We start from the raw sequence: 9131 nt of genomic DNA on the forward strand, positions 1-9131 counted from the left end.
CGTTCACTGACTCAGCTTTCCTCCTGCAGTCGGCATCATTGCCTCTGTTTTGTGAGGTGAAGGACTTTGCAGACTGTTGTTGGGTTTATGGGTAATGTTGAACTTGTGGGCTTGGGCAGCATTGGGTTGGGATGTTTTCGTGATGCACCTTTTCTTTACATAAAACTCTCTCTTATCCATGAGCCGCTGTGGATTTGTTTCTCCAAAGTACCTAGACTAATACACCCTCCCTGCCTTAGAGATCACATCCGCTCGTCCTCACCAAGGATGCTTTCAGCTGACCCGTAATGAATGGGTTCAAGAGCAGAAATGCAGGAAAAGGAAACAACGGGAAGGGTGGTCTCCCACGTCCTTGTCAGTAGTTTGTATTGTAAGCTATTAATACTTAGTAGTCATCAGAACTTCAAGTTGTTGGGGTGTTTTTTTTTTAAGAGAAACTACTGGTCAGTTTTTTGAAATAACTTTTTGAGTCCCTTAGAGTAATTTGAGAAGAAAAGTAGGGGTGCAATATGCCAGGTGTGGAGCCAGTCTATTTATTACATGTAATTTCAAGTGTCTTAAACAGGAATTGCCTTACTGCATTTTAATATTTAATAAAATATGTTAAATCATGAAAAAAAACACAACTAACCATCTTTCTCATTTTTTCTACTTTCAGGCTAAATCCACCAGATATCAGCAATAATATCTCTTGTTCCATGTCCTCTTCTGAATCCCAATCAACAGTACTTGACTTTCATGGTATTTTATAACAAAAAAATTACTTTACTAAAAATTGTTAGATAACTTCCGCATTACATTGTCTCGCCTTTCTATGGAATGGACAATATCATGGATGCAGAAAAGTCACTGTTCAAATTGGGAAAAAACATGGCAACATAGCAGAGGCTCTGTAAAAACAAATGAATTAATAAAAACTCTCCTCATTAAAAAAAAAAGACTTGAAAACCTATTTTCTGAACTTCCCTGGAAGAACAAAAACCTGTACCAGATGCTGCCTGGTAATTCAGAGAAAGGGAACCAGTATGAGGAATAAAAAAAAAAAAAAAAAAAGCCAAGGACTCTTGGTTGCCCCGCAGTAAGGCCTTGGAGTAACCCCCCCACCCCCACCCACGCCGGTTTCAGAACATCAGCTGAGTTTTCGGGGAAGAGATGAGCTCAAGCATGGTCTGTCTGCACAACGGTCCCAGCACCAAGACCAACAGACCCTAGTTCGGCTACACAGTCGGGGGATGTGGCCTCTTCACACATGTTCAGAAGAACAGATACCTCATTTTTTGAGTTTGCCAAACTGGTTGTTGAAACGGCACTTGTAATCAAGGTTCTCTGTCAGGTGTGTGGCTGGGCAGCCACCTCATGTGGAAATCACAAAATGACATTCCTTTTTTTAATGTTCATCTGGACAACGGTGTATTCTAAGCGCCCGTCGTAATGTTCACTCTATCCAGAGGAAAAATTAGAAGTATGCGTGTTCTATGTACTTAGTCATTCCACGAAATTCAGTATACTTTGGGAGAAGTGCTACATTTTTATTCCCTTGTGTCTGTTTCTTCAGTAAACAAACATATGACCCAAAGAGACAAACTGCCAAACAATCAGAGGGTGGCAAGCTGTTTCGGCTTTGTGTTATGTCCCAAAGTCCCACATGGTATGAGTTCACCGGTGTTCGCTTATGGGTAAAACCTATAGGAAGGCAGGACACCGTGAACCTATAGAAACAAAATCCACTCACTGCCACTGAGTGGATGCAATTTATAGCGACCCCTATGGGCAGGGGAGAACTGCCCCTGGGAGTTTCTGAGACTGTGTTCACAGGGGTAGAAAGCCCTGTCTGTCTGTCTGTCTGTCTGTCTGTCTCCCTCAGGTTTCAATGGCTGACCTTGCAGTTAGCAGCCCACCTCAGCACCGCTACACCCTCAGGGAACCAATAGAAATATAGATTTCAAAGGCTAAAAAAATTGATAAATTAATACTGCTGTAATCCTCAAATATATAAAATTTGTAGAAAGTCATCAATTTGTTGGGCTATTTTAATGGGTTTGGGGGGAAAAAGGCTAATGGATTGTGAACCTTTAGAAATAAGTTTAGCCAGTTTTAAAACAGAAATAAATTACAATTTCTCAATTTTCTGGAACCAGATTACTGGAATATTCAAGAAGTGCTAGTTCCATGGGAAGCAGCTGAAGAACAATTGCTTATATTCAGCGACATTTTAAATCACCAACTTGACATTAATGATTATCAAGATTTTGTGGGAAATGTTCTGAAAAAATTCCCAGAAATATGCAAATTCTGAAAGTGTTCAAAGAGTCAAAAATATTGTCAAAATAACTGCTGTAAGTCCAGCAGAAGTAGAAAGGAGCTTTTCTTTTCTTTTTTCAGTCATTTTATTGGGGGCTCTTACAGCTATTATAACAATCCATTGTGTCAAGCACATTTGAACATATGTTGAAATCATCCTTTGCAAAACATTTTTCTAATTGAGTCCTTGTTATCAGCTCCTATTTTTTTTTCTTCTTCTCCCACCCTCCCACCCTCTTGAACCTTTGATAAATTACAAAATATTATTTTTTTCATATTTTACACTGTCCGCTGTCTCCCTTCGCCCATGTTTCTGTTGTTTGTCACCCTGGGGGGAAAGGTATACATCAATCATTGCGATTGGTTCCTCCTTTCTCCCCCCTGCCTTCCCCTCCCCTCATGATATTGATACTCCCATTATTATTCCTGAGGAGTTTATCTGTACTGGATTCCATGTGTTGAGACCTCTGTGCAAGTGTACATTCTCCAGTCAAACCGGATTTGTGAGGTAGAACTGGGGTCATGATAGTTGGGGGGGAGGGAAGGAAGCATTAAAGAATTAGAGGAATGTTGTATGTTTTGTCAGTGTTATACTGCACCCTGGCTTGCTTGTCCTTTCCTTGTGACCATTGGGGATGTCCAATTGTCTACACATGGACTTTGGGTTTCCACTCCACCCCTCCCCCATAGTTTGCATCGATATGATTGTTTGCTTTGGGTCTTCTGATGCCTGCTACTTGATCCTGTTGACACCTCATGATCACATAGGCTGATGTGCTTCTTCCAGAAAGGAGCTTTTCAAAGGTCAACATAATATGTTCAGAGAAGAGAAGTCACCTGTTTTTAATATATCAAATACAATGACTACTGCCTACCTCTTAAAGAATGGGATCTGATTCTTATAGTGAAAAGAAGACTAAGGATCATCATGCAGCCAAGGATGCTAGCACAGAAGCAAAGAATATCGCAAGTCAGGGTGCCAACCAAGAAGCAATGTGGAAATACCTTAAATCACAGTTGTATTGTTTTTTTGTCAGGTATTATTTAATACATATATTTTTTAAATCATTTTATTGGGGGTTCATACAATTCTAATCATAATCCATACATACTTCCATTGTGTCAAGCACATATGTACATTTGTTGCCATCATCATTCTCAAAACATTTGCCTTCTACTTGAGCCCTTAATATCAGCTCGTCATTTTCCCCCTCCCTTTCCACTCCCCTATTTAATATTTTTATTACTATTTTAAAATTGTTATAACATAATCTAGTTTGGGATACCACTTTTGTTATATAAGTATTAACTGTATAAAATAATAAATTATCTTTTGGTATATCTTTTTTTATAGTTAAATGTCATTAGAGCAGCGACTGGTTGTGAAAGTCTTTGAATCCTACCACTGCTTCTATGCCAACACACTCGTGGTGCAAGGGGTTGGGGGGAGGTGCCTGGGGGAGTTGGACGAGGCACCAAATCCGTCCTGGGGAAGAGGGATAACCCACTTGTTCCCCAAGCCCTGGGTTAGACAGAGTTATAGTCCACATCCAGCGTACCTGACAGATAGGAGTGATACTAAGCCAGCGAGGGGCTCACTCTCAATACCTGGCTGGATTTCTCAGGACTGGATCTGGCACCACAGAGGAATGGGGCAACTCTTCCCTGGCTTGGGGGCAAGATCCAATTCTTCATTGATACTTGCAGCTGTTTCTTCTTGTTTGCGTCGTGCCCCATCCACAAATGGTGATCCTGAAGGCTTTACTCCACCCTTGGTGTTATGGCCAACTGGACTTGGAGAAGGCAGCTCTTCTTCAGTCATATTTTCAGTGCTTTCTGACCTCAGGGCCTAATCATCCGGCACTCTGACATACCCTGCTTCTCCTCAAGAGGCTGTGGGCTCTAACAATGTCCTATTGCTATTCATAAGGTTTTTCGGGGGTTAATTCCTCTGTTGTGCACAGTCTATTCCTTCATCACCTGGTTTTAGTCTGGAACCTTGCTGAAACCTATTCATTTTGGGCAACTCTGCTCTTATTTTAAATACCAGTGACATGGCTTCCAGCATCACAGCACACACTAGCTGCCACAGTAGGACAATTGGAGACAAGCGGTGTCAACCTGAGGAATCTGTGGTAGAAAAGGTGCTGGGCCAGACCGATGTGTTGTGAATGGGAAGGAATCTATAGATGCTTATGGTAGTTAGATGATTTTATTTGTTTTTTTATTAATCATTTTATTGGGAGCTCTTACAGCTAGTCTAACAATTCATACTTCAGTTAGGTCAAACATAATTGTACAATTGCTGCCACCCTCAGTTTCATAACATTTTCTTTCTTGAGCTCCTTCATATCAGCTCTTCTTTATCCCCTCCCTCCCCCAGGAACCCTAATTATAATAATACGTTATTATTATTATGCCATATCTTACATCCTCTAATGTACCTTTCACCTGCACTTCTGTTGTTTGTTCCCCTCCCATGGGTTTATCGGGTCCTCATTGCTCTCAGTTATCCATTCTCTCCCCCCTTTCTTCTTGTACTCTCAGGGAACCATTGCTCCCATTACTGTATCTGAAGGAGTAGTTAGACCATTTTATGTCAACTTGAAGATTTATGAAAATGTAGGAGTGGAGTCAAGCCTGTCAATCAAGTTGCAGCTTCATGACTCCATGATGGTAGAAGAGTGTGAGACCCTGGGCACTGCTCTCTCTCTTCCTCCTTGTTGGTTGGACCAGAGCACTGCCCAAGCCAGTGGCTCTGCTTCATCACATGTGCTGTGCTACCTATGGGACACCCCACACTTGACGCCACCTGTGGCCCACCTCACAGGGCAGTACTGTTCCGTGCTGCAGCGTGCTGCCTGCTGTCATCGTGCCACACCTCCATACGCCGCCCCACCAGCAACCACCTCACATTGCTACACCGTGCGCTTCCTCCACGACTTGCTTTGCCACGCTGCGCTACTGGCCTCCACCATGCTTCATCACCTCGCCTTTCTATTGTCTGCTTCTTTGGCCTTTGGGCCTAGCGGCTGCGTAAGTTGGAAAGAACTTCAATATCCTAACTGACCCATGAAAGCCGGACCTCCATACTTGCTGTGTGGACTGCTTTGCTGTTAAAATTCCTTTCCACTATATAAAGTTATCCACTCGTATCTACTCCTAAGTGTCCTGATTTTGCTTCTTTAGAGAACCCTGTCTAATACAATGGGATAATAATTGGGAAACTGAAGAAGACTTAGATTGTCCGGAACTAACCGAATCATTTCTTAATTCTCACAAAGCTGGTAGAGTAAAAGATGGTACAAAAAGAAAGCCTTCATCTTGCTGTAAGCAGGTTGTTGAATAAACAAAATGAGCAGAGACAGAGTGCAGCTTAAAGAGGCTTACTGGGTTCAAACCCAGCCTCTGCCGAGTGCTGAGGGTGGACCCTGAGCTTCGACCTGGGACATGCTTTTATAAGCATAAAACACACAGGTGTCTTTTTTGTTTTTAAGGTGAACTTTGCATTATCTTTAACTTGCAGTTTTTGCCAAAAAGCTGTTTGTACTAGCATGTGGTTTTTCTAAAAGTTACAATGTACAAAAAAAAAAAAGTGGAATATTTTGCAATAAGGCTTACATTTGCACAAGCTTGGGCACATTCTGCCATCTACTATTATTATTTCAGACCCAGATTAAATTTAACTTCCTTATCACACATCTGACAGTGGATCTGGTGACAGCAGATCAAAGGGGGGGGAAATGAGATGTTAACAAACCCTGGGGCTTTGCCTGAGATCTTGCTCCTGATCAAATCACCGTGGCACATACAGCTGGGGGAATTCATGTTTTCTTGAATGGAAAGATTCAGATGAGGCCGACTTGGTGCTGGCAAAAGAGGCAAGCATGAAATGCTCTCAAATTGTAGAATTGTAATGGGGTCTGATGAAAAGAGACTAACGTGGCATTCTTGTTCAGAAGATGAAACTCAATAATCGTTTACATTGATACATGTGAGTGTGTATATATATTGATATACATCATATATATATAAATTGTGAGTCCTGGTTTTTTAAGTATATATATTCCTCATGCTAATTGAAAAACAGGACTCACATTAGTTCTGGTTTCTTTATTAGTGTGAAAAATAAATATATTCTAAATTAAATTTTGATATGTTTATTTTGAAGTAGTATTGTAGTATTAGGGGAGTTATTGGGGTTACTTTGGGTTTTTTTTGCTGTTGTTGCATCAATAGCACTAGTTACATTGAACAAATAAAGCTTTTTGTAATTGCTTCATTTATCAGAAAAAAACATTTGATCCATAATATATTATTTCCACTGCATTAAAGAACAGCTTTTCTAAATATTAGAAAATTTTACTTAGTCATTACTGAGTCAGAACTTTTGTTTAATCCATACTGTATGACTAAGGGCCATGCTGGGTTTTTGGGGTTCTTTGTTTTTTTCTCTGTATAAATAAATACATTTGTACATTTTACTTTATTTTACATTCACCAAAAACAAAATTATTCTACACAAAAGTGGCATTTAACAACCACAAATATTCGCTATTGTCTTGGGAATCCTTTCCTTCTGAACAACTCAAAAATAGATCACCTCAAGTCAAATGGGAAAGGGAGAATTGTAAATCACAAGGTTTCAAATTAAATAAATGATCCAGTAATTAATTCGACAACTTTACAAATCTGTATAGAAATCCATCCATATAGAGTCATATGAAACTGTTTGCAATGAAGCTGTTAATTTGCAAAATTCCCTGAGTGAAAAAAATCTTACTACTACTTAAAATCTCCCCACTCAAATAAGAAAACTAGACTAATATTGGTATGTTTTAATAAGACGAGCAAGGTTTGGTTAAGTGGGCATCTGTCCTTTTTAAATAGCCATTCCTCTCCAGAAAGTTTAAATCCCTGTGTTATATTCACTAAAAGGTTGTGATTCGTGGAATGTCTTAAAATCTTGCTGTTGAAATCTAATAAGATGATGAGTTAGTTAATTGTGCCAGCCTGGCTGATAATCACATGTGGGGCTAATTGAAAGGCGGAGGGATAAATGGGTGGTGTGCCTCGCCTTTCTAGTTCTCGGGTCTCTTGCTTTGTGATGGTCGCACCAGGGTGCAGCTGCCTTAGCAGTTCCCTGCTTCAGCTTGCAAGATTGACTTCCTACAAGACATCCCCAAGGAGAAGCCACATGGACCTATCCCGATGCAGCCCTGGGTGCTGGAGCAGCCGTGTGGAGACCCCTGCTAGTGCTGAGATGCTTATTCGTTCACTGACTCAGCTTTCCTCCTGCAGTAGGCATCATTGCCTCTGTTTTGTGAGGTGGAGGACTTTGTGGACTGGTGTTGGGTTAATGGGTTAATGTTGGACTTGTGGGCTTGGGCATCATTGGGTTGGGATGTTTTCGTGATGCACCTTTTCTTTACATAAAACTCTCTCTTATACATGAGTCACTGTGGATTTGTTTCTCCAAAGTACCTAGACTAATACAGATGATTAGAGATGCTGAATTTTAGGACCTGCTGGCATAAATGGGTAAACAATCTTGTGATCTCAACCACTAACCTGCACAGCTTGTTTTGTTTTTATCCCAACCCACTCTTTACATGTAGGTTCCATCTTCTCAGCATTGAATTGTTCTATTTTATCTGAAGCCAGGAAAAATAACCTTGTAATACTTAGAATGTTAATTCAATTATATATTATTTATGGTAAATATTGGTGAACAATGGTCAATACATAGTGTTATATTCCTTTACAAAGCCTATCAATAACAACATTTCATATGAATAGGTTAAATTCACCAGTTAAGAGACAGACTAGTAGATGGGTAACAAAACATGAGCCATTAATGTGCTTCTTACAAGAAACACACCTCCGATAGAAAAACAAAAGCAGCTGATAAATTAAGGGTCAGTACAAAATGTATCATGCTAAGTCAGTCAACAAAAAGAGAGAGTAGCAATACTAATTTATGACAAAATTGACATCAGAGTAAGAGCCATCATGAAAGACAAAAAGGTGATTACAAAACAAGGAAAGCCATAATCAATAAGATATAGCAGTAATAAATATTTATGCATACAATGAAAGTCTCTCAAAAAACATAAATAACTGAAAAGGCAAACCATAACCATAACATTAAAGACTTTAATATTTCACTTTGGAGCAAAGACAAATCAACTAGAAAGAAAATCAGCAAAGATGCAGAAGTACTAAACACAATTAATTAACTGGATGTCTTAAACATATACAGAACATTTCTCCTAACAAAAGCACAATTAACAACATACCAGAGGGACTCCGCAGAATCCAGCCCAGGAGAGTTGCTTAGAGGGAACTTTAACACAACTGGAACACAGGAGGAGCATCATAAAGATAAGTAGGCACAGACCCACGGGGTTTTGAGGGGCTTGGGGCTTTTGGCTTACCTCAGTGAAAGTCGGCTGGGGCTTGACCTTGGCCCTGCCACTGTCTCTGCCGGAGCTGGGACCATTTGGAGCCTGTAGGGAGATTTGGTTTCAACACAGCCACAGTTTACCCCTGCCAGCCTCAGGGCAGGAACTGGACCCTTGCAGCTCCACGGGCAGGGATCAGGGTTCATCTACAGCGTAGCTTTTGTTTACATCTCTGCTCTCTGTTCTCCCACAGTCTGGGAGGCCTCTGCAGGGGCTTTTTCTCAGCACAGCCACAACTGGCCACCGCAGCCTCAGGGTGGGGACTAAACCCTCCCAACTCCACGGGCACGGATCAGGGATTGGGGACCAGCTACATTGTTGCTTCTGTTTACATCTCTGCTCGCTGTCTGCACCCCGCCCGCCCCC

General features: G+C 40.8%; 1 protein-coding gene and 1 long non-coding RNA gene across 4 annotated transcripts in view; one reads left to right on the top strand and one right to left on the bottom strand.

Annotated features, from left to right (window-relative positions):
* The window catches only part of LOC123522198 (retinoic acid early transcript 1E-like), a 22069-nt gene extending 21057 nt beyond the window's left edge, over nt 1-1012 (top strand). For all 3 annotated transcript variants that reach the window (XM_045294503.1, XM_045294505.1, XM_045294504.1), the window contains one exon: nt 659-1012. The gene's annotated coding sequence lies outside the window, so the exon portion shown is untranslated. The remainder of the gene's footprint in view (nt 1-658) is intronic.
* Nucleotides 1-8785, bottom strand: part of LOC123522199 — an 18390-nt gene extending 9605 nt beyond the window's left edge. Inside the window, exon 1 of the long non-coding RNA XR_006680479.1 lies at nt 8739-8785. This is a non-coding gene — a long non-coding RNA (uncharacterized LOC123522199). The remainder of the gene's footprint in view (nt 1-8738) is intronic.
* Between the last annotated feature and the right edge of the window lie 346 nt (nt 8786-9131).

The sequence above is a fragment of the Echinops telfairi genome, unplaced genomic scaffold (genome assembly GCF_000313985.2).
Source record: "Echinops telfairi isolate 266 unplaced genomic scaffold, ASM31398v2 ScPeMD7_3533;HRSCAF=4204_0, whole genome shotgun sequence".
In the NCBI taxonomy this organism is placed as follows: domain Eukaryota; kingdom Metazoa; phylum Chordata; class Mammalia; order Afrosoricida; family Tenrecidae; genus Echinops; species Echinops telfairi.